At 37.2% G+C, this 20,490-nt stretch overlaps 1 long non-coding RNA gene across 1 annotated transcript in view; it reads right to left on the bottom strand.

Annotated features, from left to right (window-relative positions):
- Positions 1–3,110: 3,110 nt before the first annotated feature.
- Positions 3,111–20,490, bottom strand: part of LOC106892590 — a 19,149-nt gene continuing 1,769 nt past the window's right edge. The window contains exons 2-5 of the long non-coding RNA XR_001412889.1: positions 16,224–16,382; positions 15,080–15,182; positions 6,204–6,487; positions 3,111–3,464 (exon numbers count right to left, since the gene is read on the bottom strand). This is a non-coding gene — a long non-coding RNA (uncharacterized LOC106892590). The remainder of the gene's footprint in view (positions 3,465–6,203; positions 6,488–15,079; positions 15,183–16,223; positions 16,383–20,490) is intronic.

Genomic DNA, 20,490 nt, shown 5'->3' on the forward strand with positions numbered 1-20,490 from the left:
AGTGCCAAAAATAACTTTTCATGTATATTTTTAGTTAAACCTTGGTAGCTTGTTGTGATTAGACATATAAAGTCTTCCTTCCCACCAGTGTAACTCCACTGGCTTTATATTATTTCTGAGTTATACAGGGAGAAGTGAGAAAAGAATCATTCCCTGGGAGTAAAATTCCAATTTAAGTGTAGGCTTGTGTATAGCCACTTATTGAGATGAATTATATGAAAGTCATGGATACTCTGGGTGTAAATCCAGGTGGAACTGTGCCACTAATCTATGAATGTGTTGCACTCCTGAGAGAAGAAAAAACAAACCTAACGATCTGACAGCCTTATAAAAGCATTCCCATTGTGGCATAATCTTTTAGAAGAAAAATAAATCATACCCCATCTTTTTGTAAATTGACCTGTAAGTTACTGGCAGCAAATCAATAGGATACAAATGAAAAATAATAATGCAATAACAATGCTGTATATTATCTTGGACCCCAGACGAAAACTTGTAAAAGGATCAATATGATAAAGATTTAGCAGTGTTACTCTTTTACAAAGAAATGACAAAATAACATACTGATTTCAAAAGGTGGGTGTTAAAAAAACCAAATCCATCTGCCACAAAATGAAAAGATAAACCCAAATATAAAACACTTCCTTGTTTGTTTGTCTGTTTCTTTTCCCCCAGAATTTCATTAATTTGAACTGGCATTAAAGGGAGTGTTTTTTTTGCTTGCTTATTTGAAGAAAAAGCAAGCAAGCTTAAGTCATTATCATTAGCCCAAGAAGCTCAATGGATGAAAACTCGCTTTCATAGAATAGGAATATGAAAACTGTTGATTTCCATGAAGTACGTATGTGCACTTATTTTGTCTAGTGTTTAATTTTAACTGCTAACTCTATTTTCTTTTTTTAGCTGTTGTTTATTTGAGGTAGAGCAGTTAATTAAAACAAACTTTTCTTTCTTAACTAGAACAAAGATAGTGGTTTGAAAGGAGCTTATCCTCCATCCTTAAAAGCTTGCCTCATTTATAGAGTGGACACAGTGGACCTGTAGGTAGAAACCGACAGGTAGAAAAAGGTCCACCCATGTGGAGCTATGTGGAGTTGGGTTGCTCTGCCCTCAGGACTACAGAATGCCCTGTTAGGGACCCAGAAAAATTCCTACAAATTTTTGCGTGAACTGAGGAGTGAAATTTATGGAGGAAGAGGTAGGATTACAGAAAGGCTTAATTCTTAAAACAAAACCAAGACTGCTTATAAGCCTCACTGAATGAAATCTAAAATCAGTAGATTTGTTTTCTTCACGTGATTTCCACATTTGTGTTACAGAATAGAAAATGAAGAGCAGGAAAAGGAAGTGGAGGCTCCAGAGGAGAGAGAGGAGAGCAGCCGTGCAACCGGACTGCTGGTGGGGAAGCACGGATATTGCCAACATTGGCAAGTGCACCACAGCACTCAGACATGGCTGTGAGTCCCAGCATCATGGGCACTGAGGGAAAAATCACTGGAGGACAGTGGGCACACTGAATTAATCCACTCGATCTTTCTGTGATACACATTTCTATAGAAAGGAGCAAGGGACATTGACAATTGAAAGATTCCAGAAAAGAATATTTATAGTGCTAAATGAATGACTGCATCTGTAGTTCAAAAAAAAACATACCCACGTGGTGCTCCTTTACAGACATCTTGTGTGACACGCACTGAAGTCTACGAGGAAATAATTTTTAATGCCATCTTCACAGCTGGTATGTGCACAACCCAAAAGAGTCAATACTAAGGTCAAGAACTACAACTGATTAAGCATTAATCACTAATGTTATGCAATTATCCCTGTAGGTTTTCAAGGTGCTTTTCAGACAAGCAGAAAAGTAAAGACTTCACGTTGGCAAATTTAAAACTGAATCATAAAAGTCAGACAACAAAGGGAGAGGGAATGAAGACAACATTGACAGAGACATGGTAAACCTATATGAGGGCACCATTTACACGTAACAGTCTTGCTATTCCAGCTTGTTTTGTTGCAAGTACAAGATAAACAGTTGTCTCACGCATTAGGCTTAGTATCTACCCACAGCCACCTTATTGTGCCAGATTTTTATAAATAAAATCATGAAAAGATTGAGGCAACTTGTGCATTCCCAAAACTATGTAAAATAACACCCACAATCAATGCAACATGGCACATAGCAGTTACCCTTCGATCTCACTTATATTTTCATTCTGGATTAGTAAGTGCAGAGTGAAAATAATATGCCTTTCTTGAAAGGCAGCCAAAAGCTACAGTTTTCAAATTTCAGTTTGTGTTCAGAGCTTTATCACAATTTCATATGAATAAGTTCTTAGCTTAGAAATTTCCACAATTGCTTAAAGGTGCATTTGAAGTCATTTATCTCCATATGGGTGCACTGCTGTAGGAATTTTAAGAGTTATTTCAATATTAATCCACAGTTCATGGTTGTGAGTACAGATCAGAGATCCTCACACAGCTCCAGCCCCAAGACAGGCCACCACCTGCAGGGCGACAGGTGACAGTCCCCTGTTCCTCCCATTAAACTTGTGTGTATTTAATTTACTGTGACCTTGAAATAAAGCATGAAAATCTCATTAGCTGGGAAAACTTTTAATTCCTCTGGCATATCAACCAGTGTAGATGTTGGAAATTATTGCTAGAAGACCGTATCTGTCAGGGTATGGCAGGAGTCTCCCATCTTAGGTCTGTTTTTTTTTAGAAAATTGTGTTTCCATGGTTTTTTAATCCTTTTTTATAGTGTCTGTTTCTCCCCCTTTAAATGGCATTTGTTGCAAATCAGAACCACCTCAAAATTGAAAAATCTCACTTTGGGGCTGTTTTTAAAAAACAAAATAATAAAAATTCTTCATGGTAATAAGAAGTATTTTTTCAGACAGCTGCAGTTACCACCTGTTTGCAACATTTAAGGAAAGAAACCCACAGGCGCTTTTTCCAGATGTGCCAAACTGATCTTTACACTTATTCAGTCCTTCTGTTCTCTCTTCGTATGCTCTCATTGAAAAATCTTTAAGGATAAGTAGGAGGAGAAGGAAATACCTCATTCTGAGATCACCTTTGCCTGCTACTTTATGCAGACAGAAAAAACCAAACCCACACTGCTATCAGGAATATACTTTGACATCAAAGAGGAGTAGCAGGAGGTTGTTCCCATATTCTGCTGGGCAACAAGGCATTTAACAAGAGTAACCAGATGTACATTTTGCCAGCAAGTAGGTCTGCTGAAGACTGTGCCAACCCCTACTGTTTCTCGCTGCCCTTTTCCCGCAGATAAATCTGCCCACAGTTCCTCTGGATCAAGGTTTTATTTGGAGGGGAAGCGGCTCAAAACTTTAATCTGTTTTAGGCGAAAGTCCATCACTCCAGCTTTGCCTGACAAAGGAAGGGAATTAACGTCTTACTCCAGCAGAAACTTCAGGCATGTGCACCGATGACTGCTGCAACTGTGGAAAAAGAACAAGAATCAGTGTCCTTTCCCTTTCTACTTGTGTAAATCCCTCCTAGCAGTGAGGGAGACCCAGTGTTTCTGGTTTTTGCCTGTGGACTTGAAATAGTGAAAGCGAAAGGACAGGTTGCAGGCTAGATAAGGAAAAATCTTCCAGCAAAAGTGACACAGTTTCGATTTTAAAAATCCAGGAAAATATACCATACAAATATTCTTTTCTACAGTCAGGGCTAGTTATTACCTTGCTATGCTACCTCAGAGTTATATATATATATTCAAAGACCAAGAAACCAACTCTCTTCATCTGCCATAAAACTAACCAGTATTCTATTTTCTGCTTCAAAGTAGGCTGCTAAATCACACAAAGTTTTTCTTATTTCTTTTTTTTTTTTTTTACTGTTTTTTTTAGCTGCTGTACTCTTTTCTTTATGACTCATGTTCCATAAGAGCAGCTTAAGCTCAATGAAACAGGCAGTGTCAAACACTACACTGCCCTAACTGAGAAGAAACACAATTAGTTTTGAAATCTTTCATAGGATGCACAATTATCAGGACCTAATTTCTACAGCTGAGGTATCCCTGACTGTTTCAACAGTCTGGCATAATGCTTTAAGTCAAGTGGAACATTTTCTTGATTTTGATTTTTGTGCTCAGGTGTTAATATTAAAAGCCTACTTAGTCATAATGTGAAGCAAAACAGGGATAATTCAAACAAAACACCCAAAACCAAAGAAAGCCAGGAGAGAAAAAAAAAAAGAGAAAAAAAAAAATAGACAAGTCTAAGCCATCTTGGAATGAAAAATTTGGAAGCAATTCTTAACCTTCTCAATATTTGAAGAAGTCTCAAGAATATAAGGGTAAAAATATCACATATGGAAACACAAAAATGCTGTCTGCTCTATTTAAGTAGTACAGAAGGAAACATTTCCTTGCTTCACTAAGTGCCTTCCTTTCCTCTTTGGTTGACTACTGATAAAATTTGGAGATCTGGAAAGACCACACGGTGATAGGAAAAATCGGAATATTTTAACATGATTTTCAGAGCTCTAAGCTTAGAAATAGGCATTTCTATGTTGCATGTAGAATAGAAACTTAATTAATCTATTTCAGACATTATTGATGTAGAATATCTTGCAATGACCACAGGTTATTTGGCACTGAAACCCAGTAAAGACAGCGTTATGTTGTAGATCAGAGACATTTTCATAACAATGAGTCATGTGGTGCTTTGAAAGGATTTTCCAAAGGTAAAAGGAGAAGATTCTGCATTACAAGAGTCGTTTATTGAGTTTTGCATACATCAATAACACACTGGTCATTATGCATTAGATGTGTCATCAAAGAATATGTGATAGATATCCTATGGAGAGCTAAGAACTTCAAGTTGAGCTGCAAAGCAGTCAAGTTCATATGCAATATAGTTGATCAACCTCAAAATTCTGAGATTGTTGAGAAAAAAGTTCATCTTCATATTAAGACAAGGGGAAGGGCAAGTAAAAACCTTTTCTGAAAACTTTACATTTTATCCTCAAACATACTTAAGCCCCACCAGTGTGGCCTAGTGCTGGGTAGATGAAACAAAAGTGCTATATAAAAATTATAGTCTGAAATGAAGACCCATAAAAAGAGCTAAGGGTAGTGCCTCTTTTAATTTAATTTATGTCCAGAGTTGTTATGAAGGAAGACACTTAATCCCTAACATAAACCTGCAGGGAATATTACTTATCTTTAAGACTTGAAGGCTAGTGTAACGCAAGCTGAGAATTTTATCTTTTCATTGTGAGAAGAACTAAATTAAATGTTTTCTGTAGATATCAATGGATAGTTTAAAGAGGTGCTATGGTTGCAAGTCCTCTGAATGACTGAAGTACCACATTTCTTCTGCTTAATGAAAGAAAGCTTACAGTATACAATGAAAAATGGCAAAAATCTGGTCACACAGTATTGGGTCTATGATATTTTGATTATATTAGTTTGATCCACCTAAAGGAGCTATTTCACTACAGTAGACACATATGAAGTAAAAGCTAGAAGAACTAGGCATATATATTCAAGACTAGAGGACTTTGTTGTTTAAAGGTAATTTTAACCCACAAATAAACGTTCATAGTCATAATAAAAAAGACTCTGCATACCTTCATAATTATCACATTAGACGTTTTCCATCCTTCTTAATAAAAAATTATTAATAAGAAAGAAACTGGCCCCCAAAATATTTGATCACTGCTTTCAGGAAACTGGATCAAGGGGTGGGTTTTGTTAAACTTAAAAAAGTATATTTTAATGAGCCTGTTTTAAGCTTTAGACCTTCTGTCCTTCTTCTAGTTGGCTTCTGACATTCCCTCTCATGAGATTTCTGTGCTGAGGTCACAGATGCCTCAGAAATGTTAAAATATATTATGTATATAGGCCTGAAACATATGCAGTCTGTACTTAGAAAAAATCTAATTTTTAAAGCTGCAGGAATGCACGATCAAAGTAACTGTAACAGCTTTTTCAATAATGTTTCCACAGGAAAATTAAATTAAAAACACCAATTGGGAAGAATTCCAGCTTCAAACAATTTGTTTCTAATCAAGGAGCTAGACATTGGCTGGTGCTGGCGCCTTGCCCTCTCCAGGGTAAGCCCTGGCAACTTCTAAAATAACGAATCCAGTCATCTCACAAGACTCCATCAAAGCACCCAGAGAAACACAGATCCAGCAGATAGCTAAACGTGACAGGATCACAGACTTACCATTAGCACAAGGGGGTAAATAACCCACCAGGACAAGATAACGTTGACTTGTTGCACACAAATCTAGGTCTTAACATTTTGCTTCGGAGCAGTTGCCTTTGTCTCTCCCATGACGCTGTAACGTCGACCGGTGGATCCATTGGCCCAGGAAATCATGTTCCAACCCACGACCCTGTGGCACCGATGATGCAGTGCTCCACTGGGATACACACAACCTGAATGGCATCTTCAGCCTGAAGCTCTTGCTCCTCTAAGGCTGGGAGTTAGTTTTCCTTCTGATATTCCTAAAACACAGTTTTTCATAAACATAAAGAGAGGAAAGGATTTCTTTTAGACTTGCAGCCTTTACTCATAGTTCTTGCTGTGCCCAGGACTTGATATAAATCATCTTTCCCTCTGCTCATTATGAAGTTTCCTGCCATGATCATTTTTCACGCCATTCACGTTTCCATGCCATTTTTCCCTGTCCTGGCTCCAGCTTCTCTACTGCATTAGATTATTTATCTTTACTTTCAAGGTTCATTATTATTTACTCCCTACTTATTACCTCTCGTTTACTATCTGGAAATGGACTTTCTACTGTGTTTAGCGTGCAGTGCCAGCTTCAAACACCCGTGTATTACACTGTTATATGCGGCCGACCATTTCTTTCCTGCACTTTGGTTTTCCTCTGTGTCTTTGGCAGAGGAGAATGGACAGATGGTAACTGGAACCAGTGCTGAGACAGTAAAGCCTTTGGAGTGGACTCAATCTCCTGTCACAGTCCTTCCAAGCTAATGCTGTACAAATAAAGAACAAGAAAATACAGGAAAAAAATGGACACGCAATATGTAAATATTTCCTTAATAGCATTATTCTACATAAAATGTTACCCTTGTGACATTACGCACTGATAAATGAGAGAAATTGGGACAACAGAGCTAAAAATGGAAGTAGGGGGACTTGCAAGATGTGTCTCTAACCAAAAGGGGGAGTCACAAGATGCGTCTCTAACCAGGACTGCATTGTGAAAGCACTTAACGTCCACGGTATAATCAGCTATTAGTCTATTAGTTGTGGGTTGACTCTCAGCTTCTTCAGCCAACAGGAGTCCTGCTTTTAATTTCAATGTGGTTTGGAAGAGGTCACAAGGACTTACGCATTTATTCGCTATGAGGAGTTTTGAAAATGACATATTGGAAAGTAAAAGACAAACCAAGATGTTTCTCCAAATGTTTGGCAGTCATCAGTTATACAGGAGTATGAGAGTAGAGCTCAAATTAATACCCCTGATATAGTGTATCAAGCTGAGGCTTTCCAACTACTAATACAAAAGATGAATTCTCAAACACCAGACACAGGTGACAAGATAAGAAGCCCAGCACATCATGTCTAAGATATAAATGGATCCATCTGTCAGCAGTAACTTTATAAGTGAATTGCTCTCAATTATGTTAGAAACAGCATTTAATGAAATATGATTTTAAAGTACTACATAGAGGAAGAAAATGTGCAAAGTAAATTCCTGATATAATGAAAATTGAAGAGAGTGATAGATTTTGCTATTATAATTGGCAAACAGAATGGAGGGTTTTGATAGAGATGACAGTAGAACAGCTTTTGGCATATCATTTGGCTGGGCTAGCAATCTTCTAATCATATGTCCAGCCTGTCTTCAGAGGTCATTTTCAAGGTACAGGTTCAGATGAGAAATAGCAGTGTTATATGACAATTTCACTGATGGCTGCAAAGAAATGTTCATTACGTTGCCTTCTTGCCACATGAGAAGGGTCCCATCATGTATCAAATGGTGGAACAGGTGTCAATGAAAAACTAGAGTTTAGTTATTCTGAATTTAAATCCTTCATACAGTCCAAATTCAGTCTTTTCTTCTATGACAGGAAGTCAATGAACCCATATTAATTGTCAGGCAAATATTCCCCTCACCCCTACCCCCCACTTTTTTCTGGGTTTTGGATTTTTGGTTGTGGGTTTTGGTTTTTTTCCTTCAGTATTTGTTATCTCAGCCATCATGAGAGAGTGGTTGGGAGAGCGAGCCCCAGTTTAGAAGGGAATCTGGAGGTATGCCTGGCTGTGAGAGGTGTGTGGATCTCAGACACACAAGGGTCACAATATCCATGAGGAAAAGGTAATGTGCCTGTGAGAATCGACAAACAATCTTAGATCTCTCATCTGTGACATTCCACATTATAACATATTTGTAGATATATTTTAACTTATATTATTTAAGAACTTCCTAGGATTATAGTTGGAGACTAATTAGAATGCCTGAATTAATGATACTGTCCTCTCCAAGTTAGATTCATCCTCATATAGTGTTTGGTTTTGTGTCAGACAGGCATGGATTGCACAGGCAGCCCCACACTTGCCGAGTAGAGAGCTGAGGGACTGTGACACATTTTTGTAGGCTCTCTCTTAAAGCTTTTCCTGTAGCCTGGCTGCTGGAGGCACACCACCTTTTTTTTGAAAAGCGGGCACCAGTATTCTAGCCTTAGAGTCAGGATTTAATAATGCTGAATTTAAAATTATTAGAAATACCATTGCTTTCACAAGTACACAAATATTGAATTAATTATTACATGTATTTCAGATCAGCTGAATTATGAGTAGTATTTTGTTGACTGATTTATGTTGGAAATTCACATTTACAAATTATATTCACCAATAAAGTAGGCTCAGGTATGACATAGAAGTTATTGCTGTTACTCATGAAATATTTTCTACTTTGCTTTTTGTTCTTGGGAATGCTGTACACCAAGCAATATATTTCCCATATGAAATAGCTTTCCTGAAACATCTGCTGCCAGAAAGTTTGTCTGGAACTTGCAATGATGGATGAATTTTTGACAGGTAATTGCAATTCAGATCAGATGCAGACAGATTTAGTACTAAGAAGCTCCCAGTTTATTAAAATCACCATTGATTTATTTAAGCACCCCCCCTCTCTTTTCACCACCATTCAGAAATTAATCACTTGGGTATGGTGTTCAGAGCTCATCCAGCTGCTCATAATATGAAATACATCAGTTTATCTTAACTTTATCTATCTCTCAGCACTTCTGAAGAACCTATCACCACAGTATCTAGTCACCACCAAAACCAACATGTACAATTAGTGTAAGCCTTTCATTAAAGCTGAAAGAAATTATAGAATTCATATCAGTTGCATGGTTTAAACTCTCCAGGCTTACTAAAGCAAATTACGTGTCAGTATCCATCACACCTATGAAAATGATGTTTACTTTTTTCTTAGACAGTAGCTGGAAGGACTGAAAGTTGGACTCCATCAGTAAAATTTCTCCCATATGTAACATATAATAAATTCATTACTGAATAGGTCTGCCACCGATATATATTTATATAAAAAAAATACACAGATAAAATAAGATTTTTCTAGATCATCACTGAATTTGTGTAACTGATATGATTATAGTAACAACGGCAAAATGGAAGAAGGACTCCATCCACTCATGAGCAATACAGGACAATTTCATGAGCCACATTAACATTTCTCAGTTAGATGAAGTGAGATAATTTGTATTTCCTTTGGTTTCCTAGACCACCTCACTGAATTGCTGTGGGTTCTGGTTTGTTTCCCTCCCCAACCTCCCATTGACGTAGCAGAAATTTTAAAAATTCATTAACATATTTTTTTTCTTTTAAAAATTCCTGTGTAACTTCCAGGACTGCAGTTCATTGCAGTTTAGTTTTGCTGAAATTGAGGTAAATGACATCTGCTGTTCTCTCCTTGTCCAAAAATCCAGTCATTTTATCATAGAAGCCCCCAGGTCAGGTGAGATTTAAGCTTGCTACTCTTTCCAGTTACAGTAGACGTCAAAGGACAAGCAAGAAAGGAGCAAGCACTTGGTGCTCCCCCAAGTGCTATTCCACCTGCCAATTACTTCCAGCTCAAAGGGATTTTCTCAGCCAGATGTAATTTTGTGCATTGACTGTCAAAGGTAAGTACGGTTTGGTTCATCTGGACATAAATGCCTGCTCCAATTTGTTTGTCATTTAATGTCTATTTTTGATGTTGGTCTTGGCCTAAACCACTGAATATTTCTTTTATTATTCCATATGCCAGTAACTTTACTTCAAGAAGAAACCTAAAGGCATGTCTACTTTTGTACAGATATCATGATTTCTTGCTGAAAACAACAATAAGGCTTGTTTTTACAATGACTCTCAAACTGGCATAGCTGTTTTGCTGAAGGGAATGACCTCTGAGTATACGTTCTTCTTGTACATGCAACAATAAATTATAAAAATATTAGTGCTTGTATTTTATACCGTGCTCTTACAAAAATAGCCATTCTTGCATTTAAAAAAAAAAATAATTAAAAATAATCTATTAAGAGATTTAGGCTGAGTTTGTGATTCTTCAAGCACAACTTTAGCTAGGCTTTTAGTGCCTATATGTAGGATACTCTTTCTTCAGTCAGCTATGAAGAATGCCCACCCTGTGGATAGAAGTGAACTTGGGCATCCTTCTTCAATCTTACAGTGCTACGTCACCTTTTTTTTCTCTATCAGTAGTGACTACATCTGTGGGGATTTTATGTATTTCTCACACAGACGAGGAAGATTCACATTGTTCCTCCCACCCCAGGAGCCATCACTTGTGATGCTTTTATGATTCTATTCACATCCCTCTGGATGAGCAATGCTGTCTCATCAAATATATTTAACCGGTTGAAATTACTCCATCTAACAATCTATAGACCTTCATTAGCTAATTATGACTCTCATAGGTGTTCGTTTTTCTGTACCTACATTTTCATGCTTTCTTAGCTCCTTTCCAGTCTACTCAACATTAGGACCACAGCTTCAGTGTTCGAAAGTTTTTAGTGTTAAATCCTAAGTGGTAAGAGGCATAGAATAATCAGAGGTTTAGAAAACATGAATTATAAGGAAGACTTGAAAGAAGTTATTTAATCCAGATTAAAGTATAGTGAGAAAGGGATATGATAGCATGTTCCCTGAGATGCAAACACATTAAAGGTAGCTCTAAAAAAGAAAAACAGTTATTCTTCATGCAGTGGTGAACAGGAGGAAGCATTAGAAGAGTGTAAATCCCAGTAAAGGAGACTGATGTTAGACATTTCAAGCAATCCAAGAGTTACAGGTTTGGTGAAGAGTGGCTGAAGAGCTGCCTGGAAGAAAAGGACTTGGGGGTGTTGGTCGACTGCTGGCTGAATATAAGCCAGTAGTGTGCCCAGATGGCCAAAAAGGCCAATAGCATCCTGGCCTGTATCAGGAACAGTGTGGTGAGTAGGACTACACAAGTAATTGTCCCTCAGCAATGGTGAGGCCCCACCTCGAATACTGTGTCCAGTTTTGGGCCCCTCAGTACAAGAAAGACATTGAGGTGCTGGAATGAGTCCAGAGAAGGGCCACAAAGCTGGTGAATGGTCTGGAACACAAGTCTTATGAGGACTGGTTGAGGGAGCTGGGACTCTTTAGCCTGGAGAAGAGGTTGAAGGGAGACCTTATCGCTCTCTACAACTTCCTGAAAGGAGGGTGTAGAGAGGTGGGGGTCGGTCTCTTCTCCCAAGTCACAAGTGATAGGACAAGAGGAAATGGCCTCAAGCTGCACCAGGGAAAGTTTAGACTGGATATTAGGAAAGATTTTTACACTGAAAGGGTTATCAATCATTGGAATGGGCTGCCCAGGGAAGTGGTTGAGTCACCATCCCTGGCAGTATTTAAGAGATGGGTAGACATAGTGCTGGTTTTTGTCAGTGTTACATTGATGGTTGTAATAGATGATCTGAAAGGTCCCTTCTAACCTAGACAATTCTATGACTCTATGATTATTAACTGAACTGGAGACCAAGTTATCTTCTGGGGGCTGATAAAGAATAAAGCAGCCGTCATTGAAATGTTTCAGATTAGCTGCTGCTAAGCAGATGCATCTGACTGAAATGAAGCTTTGGGGGTGCATGACCAAAGGGAGAAATCTCTGCCACTGCTGGAAAAAGTAATTTTTGTCCTTCTCCAGGCATCTACCTAAACTCTTCTGGGTTACTGACCCTGTGCAGAGGTCCACAAACCTGTAGAAAACCTATATTTGCCTCCTGATGAAGCTCAATCCTGTGGTTACTGCTGCTTCAGTCACTGCTAGAGCAAAGGGTGGCTAGAAAATACACCTCCGCACCCCACTCCTGTGTCTGAGTACTCGGTTCAACAGTTTGAGCCCTGTGGTTTGTGATTTTTCATAATTGACCTACTTTTCTGTGCCATTACAGGAAAGGGAAATATAGGTTGTTTTTTTTAAAGCTGTGATCCATGTCAGATTACTGGAAAGAGAGAGTAAGGAGCAATGTTTTTACCAATATTAATTCATCCCTTAATTACACAAGCTGTTGCAAAGAAATTATTCTTCTGTCAGGATTTTCCAGTTATGAATGCTTATCAATCTTTTAATGATTTTAAATATAATGTGTGGATTCTTCCTCTTGTGCTTATAAACAGTGGTTTAAATTTTTTAGTACACTAATATTTTAAAGAAAAAAAGGCCCACAGTGTTTCTGACAAGGCTGATTATAGAACATTAGAATGAGGACACACCTCTATTTAAAAAATGTTTTATAGGGAGTGAAGATTTATAGAGGTGTTCTGCTGATTCATGAAGACTAGATATGGAAATTAATTTCTGGAAATCACTCAGTGATGAAATATGTAACATATAATGCATTTGTCTGTAAGACAAATATGTGTGTTGGCTGATTAAAGAAGATATATGAACTTCTGAAAAAAAAAAAAAAACCTAAAGGAAATTATTCTCTGGAACAAAACAGCTAATTATAAAACCAACAGGAAATGAAATGTGTATATTGAATAACCATATAATTTTTCCTAAATAGGAAACCTTCAATATTAATTTCTAATGTATTTAAGTATGCAACTTAAATGTCTGATGGCACATATATATGTGAATATCTGAAATGTACTACTTTGCTGGTTCTAGTCCATTTTCAGACAGATGGTGTTGGGTATGTCAACCCACTGCCCAAAAGAAACAAAAGGAGAAGGTGTGGGATGAAGAAATTATCTTTGCTACAAAATGCCCCTGAATGTGACAAAGAGAAGTTTTTTTCCCAAAGAGGGTTGTTTTAGGGCACCAGGATACAAATATATTCTGGAGCCAACTTATGACAATAACTGAACCATGGCAATCAACTTCATAGTTAGAAAGGGAATAAAATAAAACCTAGCCAGGCCAGTCATTAACCATTGTGGCAGAGACTTATTGCAAGTTTGACCGTGATTAATCCAATATTAAAAATAAATCTTGATTTCATTGTCTACCTCAAATGCTGTTTGTAATATGAGACAAAATATAAAGACAGTGAAAAGTCTATGAAGAGTTAAAAATGCACAATTAGAAATTAATTTAACTCCATAAGTCAACTGATTAAAAGCCACATTTTTATTGTATATTTAAAGTTTTTATGCAGAAAATATGTGGCTCCTTACACAGCAGACACAGAAAGGTGGGTGGCGTGTTTTTTTGGTTTATTTTTGTTTTGGCTTTTTTTCTTCTTTTAATTAACATAAGAATCTGTCAATCTAAGAAGCACTTTTTTGAGAAAAAGCAGTTTGGCTTCAAACATTCAACAAGTGATAAATGAGGTTTTTCAAAAATAGAAGTGCCTACATGTGTTGATGAGACAATATGTGAATGCTGATGAATAAATATAATCTGCCTGAGAAGGCTAAATTTCAGCTTGTCCTCACATGTGAGTTATTTGCATTTCTACAGATGTGTTGATTTCACATGCCTTATGGACAAGAAAATGGAAACGTTAAAAACAGTTTTTTCCTATTTATGTTTAAAAAAAAATTACTCAGTTGCTCTGTGAGGTTCAAAGACTTGAAGTAATTGATGCTGTTTGAATAAAAAAGATCAGGGCCCAAATCATGGAGCTTATGATCTAAGATTTCTCTAGTTTTTTTGGAAAAATAGGAACAAATTGTGCACACACCCCTGAGAAAAGAAGACTTTGTAGATTTCCCTGAGACACAATGGTTCTAAACACATTCTCATAAATTTCAGCTTTGCCAAAAGAAGAGACAGTAGGACTATGTGTATATTTTTAGTTCAAGAAAAAAGATTGTGTGAAAGCTCAGCACTGACACTTTTTCAGATTTTTTTTCCTTTTTTTTTCTGCTGGGTTCAATAGAATGCATGATGTTCACAGGATTTTTTGCTTTTCATATTTCTTTTCTCTATTTTCTCGTCTATCTCATAAGAAAAAGAAAGAGAAAGAGAGGAAACAAAAAAAAAAGAGACTAAGTGTGCTTATTGCTTTGTGGTATACAAAATAGAGAGGGGGGAAAAAAGAAAGAAAAACAAAATTTCTAAAAGTAATAAGAAAAAAACTGAAAATAGAAGTTATAAATTTCTGTGAAGTAGAAGCAACTACGATTACTTAAAATTTCTAATTTCAACAACTCCTATTCAAAATCTATATATTTCTTCTTTTCTTTGCACATCCGTACCTTTTTTACCATGTTAAGATGGGATATAGAAAGAGGTAGCGCTAGCCAAAACTACAGAACGGCAAAGCAGCTGCATCTTTACTTTTAAGTAAAGAAACGTGACATGTTTGCAGTGTATAACCCCTTTTCTTTTCAGGAAAATTTCCAGTGGCAGAGCTGGTAGAAGAACATGTGTAGACAAGACCTCATCCTGCCTGTTGGCCTCGTGTAAGCTGCCTGGAAACCCCTGCAGCCCCTGCACAGCGGTGCCTAAAGCTGTTCTCATTCAGCTCCACACCCTGCTCTGGGAGCCCACAGCAGCAGCCAGGGGAAACAGAGGCTTAATAACCTACAGGTCAATGTGAAAAAAAAAAAAAACCAACAACCCAAACCTGAGCTCCAGTTCATCTCTTCAAGCATCTCGAGAGCTGCCTTCCTGCCGGTCAAGACATGGGGAAAGGAAGGAGCAACGTTCCTTGAATGCAACCAGGAAAACTGCAGAGGATAATAAAAGGAAGCAGAATTTCATTTTTTAGTCTGGGGTTTCTCAGTCTTTGTATTGCCACTAACACTACCAACAGCTAAGTGCTCACTGGCACCTCATCTGTTGTTATCAATCCTCATGATTTTCTGCTGTGGTTCTCACACATGAAACAACTGGGCACATTGCACCCAACTTGAAGGTTAGAGGTACACTTCTGTCTATGCAGTCCTGGTCCCCCATCAATGAGAGCCCACCCATACATCCCACAAGTGTCACGTGTCCCAGATCCAGCACTCCCCTCAGTCTAGCAGCTAGAAATCACACCTCAGTCCTGCAGACCAGAGTAGCCAAGAAGATTAATTTTCAGTAAACTTCACGTAACATGTTCACATTAAAATATTTTGAGATTGTGAAATGATGCATATGCTCTAAGACAAGATGATTGTGTTTCTCACTTTGTTGTCTCCACTGATTTTTTTCCTCTTACTATACTCAAAGTACACTCTGAGGTGGACACCATCTTCTTGATCCAGATATATCCAGGGCCAAGGAGGAGGACATCCTCATTTGTTATGGGGATAAGTGGATACTAATAACCAGGAGGTAATAGATGACCTTTTTTTTGCTAATGTTCTCCTATTACATTGCAATGAATAATAGTCCAGTCCTAAGATATTACCTCAGAGCCACACTGGAAAGCTGTGTGAGGATGAACCTTCTCGTGAGACAGAGCAAGCCTCAAGGTAAGTCTCCATTTCTGAAGAGCTGCACACAAATCCATACTATGAATATCTGTGGCCATGTTACTTGCAGCATAAGCAGCCATGAATTGAAGTTATGTATTATTTTGACCTTTCTAATCTGCTGACATCATATTCTTCCCCACTTTGCTTGTGTACTTGGGCTCTTCAGATTAGCGGTCTTAGTCTGACCTCTCCTTCAACCATGTGCACAGGTCACCCTTTTTGCCTGCACTGCCCTTTGTAGCTGGAGATTACTTCCCCTTAATTTCATTCACCATGTCCATTTTGTAAAGTTCACATCGAACAAACCTGTTTTCTTTCAAAATCATGACAGATTGTTCTCCTACACAGCTGTTTATTCATGACTTCATTCATGTCTTGAACTCTTCTCTCTTTGACTCTCAGGTGTGAGTGATCCTTAAGATCAAATCCACTTAGGCATTGTGTAAAGTGACAGTTACTTCACTGCTGTTAAAGTAAAGAAGAGAAGAAGAAAAAAAAAACATGTTGAATGACTGCTCCTGCATCAATCTGGTAAGAAAGGTCAGAGGCGTAGGGCTCAAATACACAAGAATTTCTGCCATATAGAGAATTTGCTGGTCAACTGTAACTAGTTTTAGCTCCTTCTTTACTTCTCAGTAGTGAGGACAGAGAGGCTGGGGCCTTTCTAATTGCACAAAGCTGTGTCTGTTATACAAAATATTTTAGGTCCTTATTTCATAAACTTTTACTACCTTAGCTCATCTACTCCAAGAACATTGTATCTTTTCAATATGCCCTATTGACACCCTCTGGCTAATGTGACAATTCATCATCAGCAATTCCCTATGCCACAGTTATGGTCTCAGTTCAATAAAACACTTAAGACATGCCAGAAACCTAGAAAAGCCTGGAATAAGAGTTAATACTGTGTGCAAATATAGATTTAAATTTAAGTGGCACACTTTTTTTTTTACCACTATGAGCCTCTGACCCCTACCATGCTACTGGAATAATTAACGAACATTGCCTAGGACGTGCACACTTGATCAACAATTGAATCTTCATTTCTATTTCTGATCTTATTCTTTAGCCTTATGGTATTTGGATTGAAATATCCAGCCTAATTGTTATCCTTCAGTACAGGAATCCCATCAGACAAAGAGATCGTTTTAACACCAAAAAAACATTAAAACAGCAAAAGACCTGAGCCCAGGGCAGAGGTACAAAGAAAACTGTGCATGTTACTCACAGTGTTTTGGTATCTCTACTCTGTTAAAGAATAAACATACTGTCAATAGCTTGAGGGAGGAAGATTTTGATGCCTTAGCGAATATGAATCAAAGCTGAATTCATCATTTGTATGATTCGCTTTGTAAAGATCATAAAAAGAATTAAAATAATGAAATACCAAGTTATAAGCACTGAGAGAATGCAGTAGGTTTATATGCAATTCCAAATATTCCTTGTAATCGGTGTGTAATGAATAGTCAATTGAAACTGATATCTGTTTATCTGTGCAATTTAGAAGAAAAAAACGAAACAGACCTTTTGCCATTTATATTGGAACTAACAATAAGAAACTATTTAGTAGATAGGTGAAAGATCAGCTACAAACCTTTTTTACTTTTCTTCAAAAACTGACAATGTATGGAATATAGCTTTAAAACTTAATGTGACTGATCCTATTTTAGTGTTCTCCCATAAAACTGTGTATTAATATAATAACAAGATCATGTAACTTTGATAAAATGTGGCATGCTTTGTGATTATTTTTATATATAATGTCAGAATTATTTGGAGAACAGTAAAAATGATTTAAAAGCTCTAGGCTGAAAATAAATCCATCTGATGCCATTCTTTCAGAAGCTGTCCTTTCCTCTGCTATTGTTAATGCTGTTATTTTGAGCAGAATAATTCCCACAGTTCTGATGGCTATCCAAAAAAGACTAGAAAATGGAGGTTCAGTACCAAACAAAAAATATTTGACAATACCGAACAAAAATAGCCAAAGGTATTAAATGATAAAACTCTCACCCTCACAGAAAGGAGAAAACTAGTGAACTTCAGATAACCTGTAAAATCATAATAGATGCAAAGTAATTCAGAGATTGTAAATAACATGCAGCTAAAAACCATCACCTTTGCCTGGTTACATTTGGCTAAAAAACTGTAGGACCTTACAGAAAGGTAGCTAAAGCATATTAATTCTCTTCCTAGGAGCAAACCTTACTTTGGCCAGAGAATAAGATCCTGAATCCATCTTCTGTGTCTCCCATGATTTCTGCAAGGAGAAAAACTTTTCTACAGTGAAAAGGACCTGCTGTCCATCTGTGCGTATCCACACTTGGCAATAAAGAAAAAGATTAGTTCCTTATCCACGTTGTTTTAATTAAGAAAAAGGCATAAGGTCTCTGGAACTGTGTGAATAACACAGACAAGTTAATCAACTTTTTATTCTTTACAGTCTAAGGCCTTCAAGTAAAAGGGTTTATTCTGTAAAAATACATCTATTTTTAATATGAAGTGATGAGATTTTGTTGATGAGAACACAAACAGAAAAAGAATTGCTTTCCAATGAAATCCTCAGAGGCAGAATTAAACCTAATAAAGTTAATAATTTTTGTCATTTTCACAGGAAATCAGCTCTCATATTCCATAAGAAACTTTGTTAAAGCTTTTAGGATGTTGTGAAACTGAGGTTCAAAATAATGCAAAGGTTCTTGGTGATAACAGCCTACCGTAGAGGTGTTTCTATGGTCAGGGAGAACTTACTGTGAAGAAGAGACAGCACGGGGTAAAGTACAAAAGTTCAAACTTGTGAATTAGTATAAGAACTTCGGAATGTTTCAGGATGAAATTCCTGATGCTTCTGCCTTGCAACAAGTGTTTAAATAGTTGATACTGTATTGCACTTGAAGCCCAGTGCACACCGGTATGGCACACACCAGAGCATCACATTCTTTCACATAATTAATTCAAAACTTCCAGAATCTAAAGTTTGCTTGCTTCCTTCATATTCTCTCAAGATTGCTGATATCCCGTATCAGTTGGTTATGAGGTATGTCTTTTACTACCTCACCAATGGACTTTAGCATGAAGTCCCAAATGAGAAAGATTTAAGCATAGATTTAAGATGAATGGTTGGTGTGACAAGGAAGAAAACTTATCCAAGGATTGCAAAAAACATTTTTATATCCCTAATTCTATTTTAAATATCACTTCCCTTACAATTCTTTCTCAACTGCGAAGTGTTTTTTTCAAGTAGAAATGAATAATTTAACAAGATTCTTACCAAGAAGATGGTTTGATGCTTGTTGAGAAGGCTGGGCTATAATATCACAGAGATCAGATTAACAGAAAATAGGTTATCTAATAAAAACTCATTATAAAAGTGACAGGATTGGAAGGGAAAAGGATGGGTCATTTCTCATAAGGAAGTGATGCATTACTGACTCTAACAATGTTAAAGTAAAAAATCAATAGTTTTCTTATTTTAGCCTTCATCCTAGGCTGATAGATTAATAACATTGCCTTTGTTCTACCTGTGCTTCCGCTTCACAACTAATACTGAAAAACACCCTGTTTCCCCTTTAATTTTTTCCCACTTATGTGCCACCAGCCAGCCAAGATCAATGCAGGGGTAGCAGCAGTGCCTACATCTGTACCCTACTGTTTAGATTCAGCGAAGAGACAGGTTGAATGTACACCTAGACAGCTATGAAGACAGTTCAATCATGTGCTACTTGTACATGAAGACATGTTCAATACATGTACTTGTACAAGAGTTCTTTGGTTGTTCAGATACCTAAAGCAAGACAAGACATTAGGAGCTGGGCCAACTCTATGCCAGCAGAGGTGATATGGGAGTGTAACAGAGGTTCAGTATCATGAGTTCTGGTTAAAAATATGAAATGAACTGTAGGTTGCCACAATGTAAATACTAATGCAGGGTAAGGTGAAAAAATACTTTTATTTCTGTGTTTTCTCAATGTTGGGTCTCATTTTACATACAGCAATAACAAATACCTGCCCAGTTGTCAGTAACCCACAGTCTATGAAGCAGATCCTGCCAAGCATTCTTCACTGCTCTAGCCAAAAGCCCCTTAAAAACTTAAACTAGAAATTATCAACAACTGTGGAAAAATTAAGTTACCCCACCACAAATTATACATTTGTGTCTTTAACAAAGGTCTGACTTTCCCCAACATTTTAATCCACCTGTGCAGATAGAAGTGTTTTGAAGACTCTACACGCAGAAGGGTATTGTCTGGGAGGGTATTGTCTATGTTTCACAAGCCAGCAACTATGGGAATTAGTAAAGCAGGCAACCATGAAATGGTATTCGTAATAAGAACAAACAGAACACAAAAAGATAATATGGTTTTATGTAAAATTTAATAAAAATACCCAGAAACAACAAAAACGTAAACTTACTGTGATCAGAAAGGTTAGAAATATTAGAAAAATTGCATAAAAGTATAGTAGAATGATGTCATTTTAGGTCGCTCCCCCAGCTCATGCCTTGTCCTTTGAAATACAGCAGCATTTTAGATTTGGAAGGTCAGGAGAAAAAAAAAAAAAAAAAAAAGGAAAA

The sequence above is a fragment of the Calidris pugnax genome, unplaced genomic scaffold (genome assembly GCF_001431845.1).
Source record: "Calidris pugnax isolate Ruff unplaced genomic scaffold, ASM143184v1 scaffold42, whole genome shotgun sequence".
Taxonomy (NCBI): domain Eukaryota; kingdom Metazoa; phylum Chordata; class Aves; order Charadriiformes; family Scolopacidae; genus Calidris; species Calidris pugnax.